The sequence below is a fragment of the Theropithecus gelada genome, chromosome 6 (assembly GCF_003255815.1).
Source record: "Theropithecus gelada isolate Dixy chromosome 6, Tgel_1.0, whole genome shotgun sequence".
NCBI lineage: Eukaryota > Metazoa > Chordata > Mammalia > Primates > Cercopithecidae > Theropithecus > Theropithecus gelada.
The window spans coordinates 136984358-136998832 of record NC_037673.1 but is presented as its reverse complement, the minus strand read 5'-3'; positions in this window follow the sequence as shown (position 1 = coordinate 136998832).

The following is a 14475-nucleotide window of genomic DNA, read 5'->3' as shown; positions in this document are numbered from 1 at the left end:
GTGGCTGGATCTCGGCTCACTGCAAGCTCCGCCTCCCGGGTTCACGCCATTCTCCTGCCTCAGCCTCCCGAGTAGCTGGGACTACAGGCACCCGCCACCTCGCCCGGCTAGTTTTTTTTGTAATTTTTAGTAGAGATGGGGTTTCACCGTGTTAGCCAGGATGGTCTCGATCTCCTGACCTCGTGATCCGCCCGTCTCGGCCTCCCAAAGTGCTGGGATTACAGGCTTGAGCCACCGCGCCCGGCCTAAAAGATAGTTTTTTATGTGTGAGAAATAACTGTGAGAATATATATAAATTTCTGTTGGTTAAGCCACCAGTCTATGATATTTTGTTATGGTAGCCTGAGCTGACTAAGGCAGTAGTGGAGATGTAAAATATCCCATTGCAAAAAAAATAAAAATAAAAATAAAAATAAGAGTAATAACCATCCTGGCTAACACGGTAAAACCCCGTCTCTACTAAAAAAAAATACAAAAAATGAGCCGGGTGTGGTGGCGGACGCCTGTAGTCCCAGCTAATCAGGAGGCTGAGGCAGGAGAATGGCGTGAACCCGGGAGGCGGAGCTTGCAGTGAGCCCAGATGGCGCGACTGCACTCCAGCCTGCCACAGAGCGAGACTCTGCCTCAAAAAAAAAGAAAAAAAAAGAAAAAAAGAGTAATATTATCTGGGCCAGGTGCCGTGGCTCACGCCTGTAATCCCAGCACTTTGGGAGGCTGAGGTGGGCGGATCATGAGGTCAAGAGATTGAGACCATCCTGGCCAACATGGTAAAACCCTGTCTTTACTAAAAATACAAAACTTTGAGTGTGGTGGCATGTGCCTGTAATTCCAGCTACTCAGGACGCTGAGGCAGGAGAACCGCTCACTCAAACCTGGGAGGCAGAAGTTGCAGTAAGCCAAAATGGTGCCACCTTACTCCAGCCTGGGCTACAGAGCGAGACTCTGTCTCAGAAAAAAAAAAAAGGGAGCAGATATTGTTGAGGATTGATATGTTATACAGGTTGACTATCCTTTTTTTTTTTTTCTTTAGACAGAGTTTCACTCTTGTTGCCCAGGCTGGAGTGCAATGGCACAATCTCAGCTCACTGCAACCTCCGCCTCCCAGGTTTAAGCGATTCTCCTGCCTCAGCCTCCTGAGTAGCTGGGATTAAGGTGCCTGCCACAAGGCCCAGCTAATTTTGTGTATTTTTACTAGAGACAGGGTTTTGCCATATTGGCCAGGCTGGTCTCAAACTCCTGACCTCGTGATCCACCTGCCTCATCCTCCCAAAGTGCTGGTATTGCACACGTGAGCCACCGTGCCCAGCCTTATGTTTTCTTCTAAGAGTTTTATAATTTTTGCTCTTGTAGCAACTTGATCAATTTTTAATTTTTATATATGGTATAAAGTAAAGATCCAACTTCATTCTTTTGCATGTGAATATCCATTTTCCCCAGTGCCATTGTATGAAAAGACCTCGTTTTATCTATTGAATAGCCTTGGCACCTTTGTCAAAATCATTTGACCATATATGTGAGGGCTTATTTCTGAGCTTTCTATTCTATTCCTTGGTCTATGTGTCTATCTTTATGCTAGTACCACACTGTTTTGATTACTGCAACTTAGTAATAAGTTTTGAAATCAGGATGCATGAGGTCTCCAACTTCGTTCTTTTTTTCCCCAAGATTATTTTGGTCATTCAGGATCCCTTGAGGGTCCATATTTTGAAGTGAATTTTTCCATTTCTGAAAAAAAAAAAAAAGCCATTGCATTTTGCTAAGAAATGCATTGTATCTGTAGATCACTTTAGAAAGTGTTGCTATCATAAAAATATTAAGATTACCAATGAGGCTGGGCGCGGTGGCTCAAGCCTGTAATCCCAGCACTTTGGGAGGCCGAGACGGGCAAATCACAAGGTCAGGAGATCGAGACCATCCTGGCTAACACAGTGAAACCCCATCTCTACTAAAAATACAAAAAACTAGCCGGGCGAGGTGGCGGGCACCTGTAGTCCCAGCTACTCGGGAGGCTGAGGCAGGAGAATGGTGTAGACCCAGGAGGCGGAGTTTGCAGTGAGCTGAGATCTGGCCACTGCACTCCAGCCTGGGCGACAGAGCAAGACTCCATCTCAAAAAAAACAAAAAAAAAAAAACAAAAAAAAAAAGACTACCAATGAACATGGATTAATTTTCTATTTATTTGTATCTTTAATTTCTCTGAGAATTTTGTAGTTTTCATTGTACAAGTCTTTTGCCTCCTTGGTGAAGTTTATTCCCAAGTATTTTGTTATTCTTTTTCATGCTATTGTAAGTGAAACTGTTTTCTTAATATCCTTTTCAGATTGTTCATGGTTAGTATATAGAAACAGTGATTTTTCTGTGTTGATTTTGTATCCTGCTACTTTACTAAATTTGTTTATTAGTTATAACAGGCTTTTTGGAATGTTTAGGGGTTTCTACATATAAGATCATGTCATTTACGACTGGAGATAATTTTACTTCTTCCTTTTCAATTTGGATGCCTTTTATTTCTTTTTCCTGCCCAATTGCTCTGGCTAGGACTTACAGTGCTATGCTAAATAGAAGTATTGAAAGTACTTCCCAGTGGGCAAGGTGGCTCACACCTGTAATCCCAGCACTTTGGGAGGCTGAGGTGGGCAGGAGTTCAAGACCATCCTGGCTAACACGGTGAAACCCTGTCTCTACAAAAATACAAAACATTAGCCGGAAGTGGTGGCAGGTACCTGTAATCCCAGCTACTCGGGAGGCTGAGGCAGGAGAATGGTGTGAACCTACGAGACTGAGCTGCAGTGAGCCAAGATCGTGCAACTGCACTCCAACCTGGGCGACAGAGTGAGACTCTGTTGAAAGAAAGAAAGAAAGAGAGAGAGAGAAAGGAAAGAGGGAAGGAAAGAAGGAAGGAAGGAAGGAAGGAAGGAAGGAAGGAAGGAAGGCAGGCTGACGGAAAGAAGGAAGGAAGGAAGACTGATGAAAAAAAGGAAGGAAGGAGGAAGGAAGGAAGGAAGGAAGGAAGGAAGGAAGGAACTTCCCTTGCTCATGATCTTAGAGGGAAAGCTTTCAGTTTCTCACCAGTGAGTATGCTGTTACGTTTGTTGTTGTTGTTGTTTTTTAAGACAGAGTTTCGCTCTTGTTGCCCACCCAGGCTGGAGTACAATGGTTTGATATCGGCTCACTGCAACTTCTGTCTCCTAGGTTCAAGCAATTCTCCTGCCTCAGCCTCCCAAGTAGCTGGGATTACAGGCACCTACCACCACGCCCAGCTAATTTTGTATTTTTAGTAGAGATGGAGTTTCTCCATGTTGGTCAGGCTGGTCTCGAACTCCTGACCTCAGGTGATCTGCCCGCCTCAACCTCCCAAAGTGCTAGGATTACAGGCATGAGCTACTGTGCCTGACCGCATTTGTTGTTTTTTAAGATGAGAGATGGCCGGACGTGGTGGCTCACGCCTGTAATCCCAGCACTTTGGGAGGCCAAGGCGGGCGGATCACAAGGTCAGGAGATTGAGACCATCCAGGCTAACATGGTGAAACCCTGTCACTACTAAAAATACAAAAAATTAGCTGGGCGAGGTGGTGGGCGCCTGTAGTCCCAGATACTCAGGAGGCTGAGGCCAGAGAATGGCATGAACCCAGGAGGTGGAGGTTGCAGTGAGCCGAGACCATGCCACTGCACTCCAGCCTGGTCAACAAAGCAAGATTCCATCTCAAAAAAAAAAAAGAGAGAGATGAGCCTGGTGCAGTGGCTCATGCCTGTAATCCCTGTGCTTTGGGAGGCTGAGATGGGAGGATTGCTTAAGGCCAGGAATTTGACGTTACAATGAGCAATGAACTATGACTGCACCACTGTGCTCCAGCTGGGCACATTTGTATTTAAAAACAATAATAATAAGAGAAATAGCATGATTGTGTGAAGATAGAAACAGTAGAGGGAAAATTTGATGAGACAGGAGAAAAGGGAGTCCTGCTGGAGCAATGTTCTTGAGTAGATAAAAGGCACTGGTACCTAGTTCACCAGTGGAGGGATTGGCTTTAGCATAAAAACCGAAACAGTCAATTTGTAGTCTCACTCTGCTGGAAGACAGAGTTTCTGGGCAAAGATGCTGATGGGTAGCTGTGGCTCACTGTTTAGAATTCAACTCAGATGTCACCCCATCTGAAAGGAACTCCTCCTGCCATCATTTTTTTCTTTTCTTTTCTTTTCTTTTTTTTTTTTAGATGGAGTCTCACTCTGTCGCCAGGCTGGAGTACAGTGGCATGATCTCGGCTTACTGCAATCTCTGTCTTTCAGGTTCAAGCGATTTTCCTGCTTCAGCCTCCCAAGTAGCTGGGACTACAGGTGCGTGCCACCACACCCAGCTAATTTTTGTATTTTTAGTAGAGACAGGGTTTCACCCTGTTGGCCAGGATGGTCTCGATCTCTTGACTTCATGAATGGCCTGCCTCCGCCTTCCAAAGTGCTGGGATTACAGGTGTGAACCACTGTGCCTGGCCCCCTCCTGCCATCATTTCTATCCTAACATCATGCCTGATTTTCTTCACAGCATTTATCTCTATCAGAAATTGTCTTCTTTATTTGTGTCTTTATTGGGTTGAAAGTTCCATGAGACCAGAGATTGTGTTGCTCTTGTTCAGTTTTGTATCTCCAGCCTCTAAAGCAGTGCCTGGCACATGGCAAGTGTTCCATAAATCTTCACCGATTTGACTGATTGAAGAGTGGGCTGAGGAGTGGACCGAAAGGAAAGTGAGGAAACAGTGAATAGTATTTTACTTCACTAAAGTCAAGTAAAAATATTTGCTCAACTGAGTTTGAAGACCATAAACTATGTGTCATGGTCCCAGTCTCAAGGATTGTGATTTTTTGTTTCCAACTTTGTCCAGCAGTCTGGGAACAGAATTCATTCAACTAAGATCAGAGGTCGGGGTGCAGGGCATCCTCAGAGAGGCCCAAAGGTTGGGCAAGTTGTGTTAATAAAGCAAGGCTGAATAATGTGCCCTAAACAGGGAAGGAAGTGAGGCAAACAGGGGGAAATGGACTGAGAGATGCAAGGGCTCCACTCCTACATGGCACTTTGTGGTCGGATATTTGGTGTGAGGTGACAGACTTTATGCTGAAACAGTGGAATGTTTTGGTTGCAGGACTTCCTTTTCTGATCCCAAATCAGTTTCCCTATAAACTTCTTCTTTTGCTCCTGCTTTGTCATCTGGAACCAAACAGACATTAGTGTGTTTTTTCATTGTTGTTGTTCTACACTAAGTCAAGAGTTTTGCTCTCAAGAAAAAACTTGCTCTCTCCCATCCAGTCTTCTTTTCTCCAACACAAACCTCACTTCTTCTAATGCTCAGAGCCCCTCGTTTACCAGATCGTGGGAGGCTCATTATAAAACATTTAAAATCACATGTAGTGGAAGAAATTGAACACTGACTTGAATCTTTTAAGCTATCTAAAAATTGCTTATTCTTTTTTACATATGATATTGTGTATGATAGGTCTGATCTTTGGTTAAGTTTAATAAAGAGTGGTTGAAAAGACATCACAAGGAGAGAAAACTACAGACCAATATGTCTTATTAGTATGGATACAAGAATCATCAACAAAACACTAACAAACCAAATCCAGCAACATATAAAAATAATTATGCCCCATGACCAATCGGGATTTATGCCAGGAGTGCAAGGATGGTTTTGACAGAGCAGGAGCACTGTCATCTTGGACAAACACTGCCACTTTAAGTTCCAACTCCTTTTCTAACCTCATGCACTTCAAGGAAATCATTTCTATTCTAACAACAACCAGCCACAAAGTGCAGACAGTAAAACACAGACAAGACAGCTCAGGCACAGAGGGAGGGGGAAAATCTCTTGGATAACCACCAAACTTCACACTCATACAATAGGTCCCAGTAAAACAGTGGACCCTAATAAGCATACTCCTTTCCCTTTAGGTGCACTAAGATAGGGAAACTAAAAGCAGACTGGGGGTGGTGGGAGCGAAGGGAAGCATGCCTGTAACTGCAGGAAGATGCATGGGAACAGACACAAAAGTCTCCCTCCCAGATAAGCAAGACAAAGAGACACAGAAACATTCTGAGCCTGTGATAAACTCTCCTGCCTCAAACCCTTAAAAGCTCTAAGTCTGTAAGAGAGAGTGACTCTGACCTAACTTGGTCAGAAGCCCCTCTCAGGTTTATTCTCTTTTTTTTTTTTTTTGAGACGGAGTCTCGCGCTGTGTCACCCAGGCTGGAGTGCAGTGGCGATCTCGGCTCACTGCAAGCTCCGCCTCCCAGGTTCAGGCCATTCTCCTGCCTCAGCCTCCGAGTAGCTGGGACTACAGGCGCCCGCCACCACGCCCGGCTAGTTTTTTGTATTTTTAGTAGAGACGGGGTTTCACCATGTTAGCCAGGATGGTCTCGATCTCCTGACCTCGTGATCCGCCCGCCTCGGCCTCCCAAAGTGCTGGGATTACAGGCTTGAGCCACCGCGCCCGGCTCAGGTTTATTCTCTAAAATAAACCTGTCTTTGTTGAGCTGACTTTCGTGTTTCTTTCCTCTTTCTTTAATTCTTACAGGTTTAACATCTGAAAATTAATGTAATACATCAGAAAAATAGAATTAGAAATAAAAAAACCACTGATTATTTAAATAAATGCAGAAGAAGCATTTGACAAAATTCAACACCTCTCACGAAAAAACACTCAACAAAAGGAAGGAAGGGAACTTTCTTGCATGGTAAAGGACATCTGCAAAAAAAAAAAAAAAAAAAATCAGTTTATTTCATACTTAATAGTAAAAGACTGCTTTTGCCTTAAGATCAGCAACAAAACAAGGATGTATATTCTCATCACCTCTATTCAACATTGTACTAGAAGTTCTTGCCATGAAAATTAGCCAAGTAAAAGAAATAAATGGCATCCAGGTTGAAAAGTAGGAAGTAAAATTATGTCAATTCACAGATTATATAATCACATATATTAAAAACTCCTAGTGATTCACTAAAATACATGAAAACTAATCAGCAAGTTCAGCAAGATTGCAAAATACAAAATCCATATACAAAAATCTATTATATGTCAATACACTCAGAATGCACATTCTGAAAATTAAATTAAGTAAACAATTCTGGGCAGGTATGGTAGCTCATGCCTGTAATCCCACATTTTGGGTGGCTGAGGCAGGAGAAGTGCTTGAGCCTTGAAGTTCATGACCAGCCTAGGCAACATAAGGAGACCATTGTTCCTACTAAAACTTTTTGTTTGCTTGTTTGAGACAGAGTCTCACTCTATCACCAGGCTGGAGGGGAGTAGCGTGATCTCAGCTCACTGCAACCTCCACCTCCTGGGTTCAAGCAATTCTCCTGCCTCAGCCTCCTGAGTAGCTGGCACAAGCTGCCACACCTGGCTTTTTTTTTTTTTTTTTTTTTGGATTTTAGTAGAAACGGGATTTCACCATGTTCCCCAGGTTGGTCTCAAACTCCTGAGCTCAGGCAATCCGCCCACCTCGGCCTCCCAAAGTGCTAGGATTACAGGTGTGAGCCACCACTCCCAGCCTGTTCCTACCAAAACTTGAAAAAAAAATTAGCCAGGCGTGGCAGCTTGCACCTGTAGTCCCAGTTACTTGGGAGGCTGAGGTGGGAGGCTCACTTGAGCCCTGGGGCTTGAGGTTGCAGTGAGCTATGATATTACTACTACATTCCAGCCTGGGTGACAGTGAGACCCTGTCTCAAAAACAGAAAAAAGAAAAAAATTTCACTTGCAATAGCAGCAAAAATAATAAAATGTTTAGGAATAAACATAACAAAACAAGAGCAGAGCTGACTTACACTCTTTTTTTTTTTTTTTTTTTTTTTTTGAGACGGAGTCTCGCTCTGTCGCCCAGGCTGGAGTGCAGTGGCCGGATCTCAGCTCACTGCAAGCTCCACCTCCTGGGTTTACGCCATTCTCCTGCCTCAGCCTCCCGAGTAGCTGGGACTACAGGCGCCCGCCACCTCGCCCGGCTAAGTTTTTGTATTTTTTAGTAGAGACGGGGTTTCACCGTGTCAGCCAGGATGGTCTCGATCTCCTGACCTCGTGATCCGCCCATCTCGGCCTCCCAAAGTGCTGGGATTACAGGCTTGAGCCACCGCGCCCGGCCAACTTACACTCTTAAAACTACAAAATGTTGAAAGGAATTGAAGATTTAAGTAAATGGAATAATATCCCATGCTCATAGATCGTATGATTGTCAAGATGACAATTCTCCCCTAATTCACTAATTACAGATTCAATGAAATTCTTTTTTTTTTTCTGGTGTGTATGAGATATTTGATTGTGATTAGAAATCATTTCCAGTACTTGCTTCTATGCCTGTTGCCCCATGCCCCAGGTAGGGGGCTTGGATGCAGGACAGGGTGTGGTGCTGCCTGGGGGTGGGTCCCAAACAGATGGACAGACTGGACGTCCCCTCCCTCCCAATGCCAGGGAGGCTGCTGAGGAGGACCACAAGTTCCATAAAAAAATAAAGCTTTTATTATGCTCAAAGGGGAGGGTGGCTCATTCCTTGTGGGCGGGTGCTTTCCTCATGGCGGCCAGGATGTTGCTCAGCTTCTTTTGCTTCCTGTTGGCACAGATATGTGTCCCTACCCTTTTCCTGATGAACTTGAGGGCCTATTTGTCCTTAGAAACCTCAAGCAACTCCATGGCATGCCACTTGTTTGGGGCAAAGCCATACCCCTCTCAGGCCAGGTCCACACAAATTCAGTGTGCTTGATGAGGTGCCCATTGTGGTGGCGACTGAGCCTGGGCTTTCTCCTTACCCTATCATTACCTGGGCCCTTGCTGAGACCCTAGTCATGGGGTGGCACAGAACCGTGGCTGCTACTTTAAAATCTCGATGAAAGTCTTATAAGAATCCTAGCTGGTTTCTTTATAGAAATTGACAAGCTAATTGTAAAGTTTATATAGAAGTTCAGTGGGTGCAGAATAGACAAAACAACGTTGTAAAAGAAGGGCAAAGTTGGAGGATTCGCTTTTCCTGATTTCAAAACATTATTGCAAAGCAACAGTAACTAAGACAGTGTGGTAGTAGCATAAGGATAAGCAGAGAGATCAATGGAATAGAAGTGAGAGTTCAGAAATAAACTCATGTGTCTATGGGAAACTGATTTTGACAAGGGTGTCAAGAACATCCAACAAGGAAACACTAGTTTCAACTAATGGCAAAGGGACACCTGGATATCCATATGCAGATGCATGAAGTTGGACCCTTACCTCAAATCATATACAAAAATTAATTCCACATTAATTGATTACCTAAATGTAAGAACCAAAACCATAAAGCTCTTAGAAGAAAACACAGGAATTAATCTTTGTGGCCTCTGATTTAGCAGTGGATTATTAGATATGACTCCAAAAGCCTGAGCAACAAAATAAATAATAAAATAATAATAAACTGGACTTAAACAAAATTAAAAGCTTTTGTGCATCAAAAGGCATTACCAAATAAAGTGAAAAGACAACCTACAAAATGGGAGAAAGTGTTGCAAAGTATATGCCTGGTAATGGTTTACTAGCCAGAGTATATATAGGATTCTTACAACTCAGCAACAAAAAGGCAACCAAATCAAGTAAAAAAAAAGGGAAAAGGTACACAAATACCTGAAAGTACACGAAAAGATGCTTAATATTATTATTCACTAGTAAAATGCCAAAAACAAACAGCCAAATTAAAACCTGGGCAAAGAACTTGACTAAACATTGCCACAAAGAAATTATAGAAATGGCTAGCAAACATAAGAAAAGATGGTCAAAATCATTGTCCATTAAGGTAATGCAAACCAAAATACAACAAGAGCCTGGGGGCAGTGGCTCACGTATGTAATCCCAGCACTTTGGGAGGCTGAGGCGGGCAGATCATTTGAGGTCAGGAGTTCGAGACCAACCTGGCCAACATAGCGAAACCCTGTATTTACTAAAAATACAAAAATTAGTCAGGCCTGTTGGTGGGTGCCTGTAATCCCAGCTACTTGGGAGGCTGAGGCAGGAGAATTGCTTGAACGTGGGAAGCAGGGATCGCAGTGAACCAAGATTGAGAAATTGTGCCACTGTACTCCAGCCTGGGCAACAAAGCGAGATATTTTCAAACACTGTGGCAATGTTTGAAACATTTTCAAACACTGTGGCAATGTTTGAAACATTTTCAAACATTGTGGCAATGTTTGAAACAGCTAGCTGTCTAAAAAAAAAAAGAAAGAAAGAAAGAAAAAAAGAAAAGCCACAATGAGATACCACTTACCACTTCACATTCACGAGTATAGTACTAATCAACAACAACAATAACAACAAAATGTAAACAAGTGTTGGCAAGAAGATGGAGAAGGAGTATCCCTCATAAATTGTTGGTGGGGATGTGATATGGTACAGCCACTGTGGAAAACAGTTTGGCAGTTTGTCAAAAAGTTAAATATATAATTAATTTTATCATATAATCCAATAATTGTACTCCTCATTATATACCCAAAATGATAGGAAAGGCATATCCAAACAAAATTTTGTACCAAAATGTTCATATCAACACTATACACTATAGCTAAAACATGGAAATGATTCAAGTGTCCACTAGTGGATAAATGAATACACAAAATGTGGTATACACATACAATGGAATATTATTTAGTCACAGAAAGTAATGACATCTGATACATGTTACAACATAGATAAACCTTGACAGCATTATGCTAAGTGAAATAAGCCAGACACAAAAGGACACATATTGTATGATTCCGCTTATGCTGAATATCTATAACAGGCAAATTCAGTGAGACAGTAAGTAGATTAAAGGTGAATAGGGTTTAGGGGGAGAGGAGATAGGGAGTTATTGCATAATGGGTACAGAGTTTCTGTTTAGAATGATGAACAACATTGTAAATAGTAACAATGGGGCTGGGCGCAGTGGCTCAAGCCTGTAATCCCAGCACTTTGGGAGGTCGAGGCGGGTGGATCACGAGGTCAGTAGATCGAGACCATCCTGGCTAACATGGTGAAACCCCGTCTCTACTAAAAATACCAAAATTAGCTGGGCACGATGGCGGGCGCCTGTAGTCCCAGCTACACGGGAGGCTGAGGCAGGAGAATGGCGTGAACCCGGGAGGCGGAGCTTGCCGTGAGTGGAGCACTCCAGCCTGGGCGACAGAGCGAGCCTCCATCTCAAAAAAAAATAATAATAAAATAAAATAAAATAAAACAAAACAAAATTGGATTGTCTTTTTTGTTGTTGAGTTGTAAAATTTCTTTATATATGCTGTATACTAGACCTTTATTAGATATATAATTTTCATAATTTTCTCCTATTCAAAGGCTGTCTTTTCACTTTCTTGATAGTGTCCTTTCATGCACTGAAGTTTTTAATTTTTATGAAGTCCAATTTATCAATTTTGTTGCTCATGCTTTTCGTGTCACATCTAAGAATTCATTGCCAAATCAGAGGTCATGAAGATTAATCCCTTGGTTTTCTTCTAACAGTTTCATAGCTTTAGCTCTATTATTTAGGTTGTTAATCTACTCTGAGTTAATTTTTGTATATGGAGAGAGGTAAGGGTCCAATGTCATTTCTTTTTTTTGCACATTAGCTATCCAGTTGTCTCAGCATTATTTTTGAAGATATTTCTTTTTTTCCATTGAATAATCTTGGCTTCCTTATCAAAAATCAATTGGTTATAGATGTTTGAGTTATTTCTGGGCTCTAATCCTTTACAGTTGTTCTGTGTCAATATTAAGTCTTCCAATGCATAAACATTGAAGGGATGTCTTTCCATTTATTTCAGTCTTCTTTAATTTATTTCAGCAATGTTTTCTAGTTTTCATTTTATAAGGCTTTAACCTCTTTGGTAATTGTATTCCAAGGGATTTTATTCTTTTTGAAAACATGTAAATGCAATTATTTTCTTAATTTCCTTTCTGGATTTTAAATTGCTATTGCATAGAAACAACTAATTTTTGTGTGTTGATCTTGTAGTCTGAAACTGCTTAATTTGCTTATTATCCCTAATAGTTTTTTTTTTTTTGTGAATTCTATGAGATTTTCTATTTATAGAATCATATCATATGCAAATACAGTTTTACTTCTTCCTTTCCAAATTGGATGCCTTTATTTATTTTTCTTGCTGAGTTTCTCTGGCTAAAACGTCTGGTACAGTAGTAAATAGAAGTGGTAAAAGTGGCATCCTTAGGCCAGGTGTGGTGGCTCATGCCTGTAATCCCAGCACTTTGGGAGGCCGAGGAGGATGGATCACCTGAGGTCAGGAGTTTGAGACCAGCCTGACCAACACAGTGAAACCCCATCTCTACTAAAAATACAAAAATTAGCTGGGCATGGTGCTGGGTGCCTGTAATCCCAGCTACTTGGGAGGCTGAGGCAGGAGAATCGCTTGAACCCAGGAGGCGGAGGTTGCAGTGAGCCGAGATCGTGCCATTGCACTCCAGCCTGTGTGACAGAGCAAGACTCTGTCTCAAAAAAAAAAAAAAACAAAAAAAAACAAAAAAAAAAACCACATACACACACACAAACACAAAGAGTTTCCTCCTCTTCTATTTTTTGAAAGAGTTGAAGTAAGATTAGTGTTAAGTCTTTTTAATATTTGGTAGAATTCACCAGTGAAGCTATCTGGTCTTGAACTTTTTTTTGTTGTGAGATTTTTGATTATTGATTCAATCTCTTGTTATAAATATGTTGTTGAGGCAGTTTTGGCAATAAGTGTGTCCTAGGAATTTGTTTATTTCATCTAGATTATCTAATTTTTTGGCATACAGTGTTCAAAATAGTTTCTTTCAATCGTTTTAATTTCTGTAAGGTCAGTAGTAATGTTACACTTTAACCTTCCTTCTTCCCTCCTTCCCTCCTTCCCCCCTTCCCTCCTTCTCTCCTTCCCTTCCTCCCTCCCTCCCTCCTTCCCTTCCTTCCTTTCCTTCCCTTCCCTCCCTCCCTGCCTCCCTCCTTCCCTTCCTTCCGTTCCTTCCTTCCCTCCCTCCCTCCTTCCCTTCCTTCCTTTCCTTCCTTTCCTTCCCTTCCTTCTTCTCTCTCTCTCTCTCTTTCTTTCCTCTTTTTGTTGTTTTCCAGGGTCTCATTCTGTCACCCAGGCTGGAGTGCAGTGGTGTGCAGCCTTGAACTCCTGGGCTCAAGCATTCCTCCAGCCATAGCCTCCCAAGTAGTTAGGACCACAGATATGTGCCACCAGACCTGGCTAAATAAACAAAAAAAAATTGTAGAGATGGGGTCTATGTTGCCCAGGCTGGTACTTTCATTTCTGATTTTAGTTATTTGTACTTTCTTTTTTTTCTCAGACTAAAAGTTTGCCAATTTTGTTGATCTTTTTAAAGAACCAACTCTTGGTTTTACGGATTTTCTATTTTTTCCATTCCTTATTTTATTTATCTATGCTCTAATTTTTATTTCCTAACTTCTGCTCACTTTGGTTTAGTTTGCTCTTCTTTCTCTAGTTCCTTAAGGTGTAGCAAGGTTATTGATTTGTGATCTTTTGCCTTAATTTTAATTCTGGCAATATATACACAGTTATGCACCACATAATAATGTTTCGGTTAAACTTAAGCAGTATAAACAAGGGTGGTTCCACTAGATTATAATGGAGCAGAAAAATCCCTATTGCCCAGCCGGGTGTGGTGGCTCATGCCTGTAGTCCTAGCACTTTGGGAGGCCGAGGCAGGCAGATTGCCCGAGCTCAGGAGTTTGAGACCAACCTGGGCAACATGGTGAAACTCTGTTTCTACTAAAATACAAAATAAATTAACTGGGCGTGGTGGCGTGCGCCTGTAGTCCCAGCTACTCGGGAGGCTGAGGCAGGAGAATTGCTTGAACCCGGAAGGTGGAGGTTACAGTGAGCCGAGATTTTGCCACTGCACTCCAGCCTGGGCAACAGAGTGAAACTCCGTCTCAAAAAAACAAACAAAAAAAATTCCCTAATGCCCAGTGACATCGTAGCTGTTGTAACATTATAGTGCATGCATTACTCAGTGTTTGTGGTGATGCTGGTGTAAACAAACCTACTGCTCTGCAAGTTGTATAAAAGTACAGCACAGCACATGCAGTTATGTACTGTACATAATATCCGACAATGGTAATACATGACTATGTTACCGGTTTATGCATTTACTCTATTTTTTTGAGACAGGGTCACACTCTGTTGCCCAGGCTAGAGTGCAGTGGCATAATCTCAGCTCACTGCAACCTCTGCCTTCCAGGCCCAATGATCCTCCCACCTCAGCCTCCCAAGTAGCTGAGACTACAGGTGCATGCCACCATGCCCAGCTAATTTTTGTATTTTTTTAGAGATGGGATTTCACCTTGTAACCCAGGCTGGTCTTGGGCTCCTGGACTCAAGGGATCCACCCTCCTTGGCCTCCCAAACTGCTGGGATTATAGGTGTGAGCCACCCAGTCCAGCCTACTATACTTTTTATTGTTATTTTAGAGTGTATTCCTTTCATTTACACA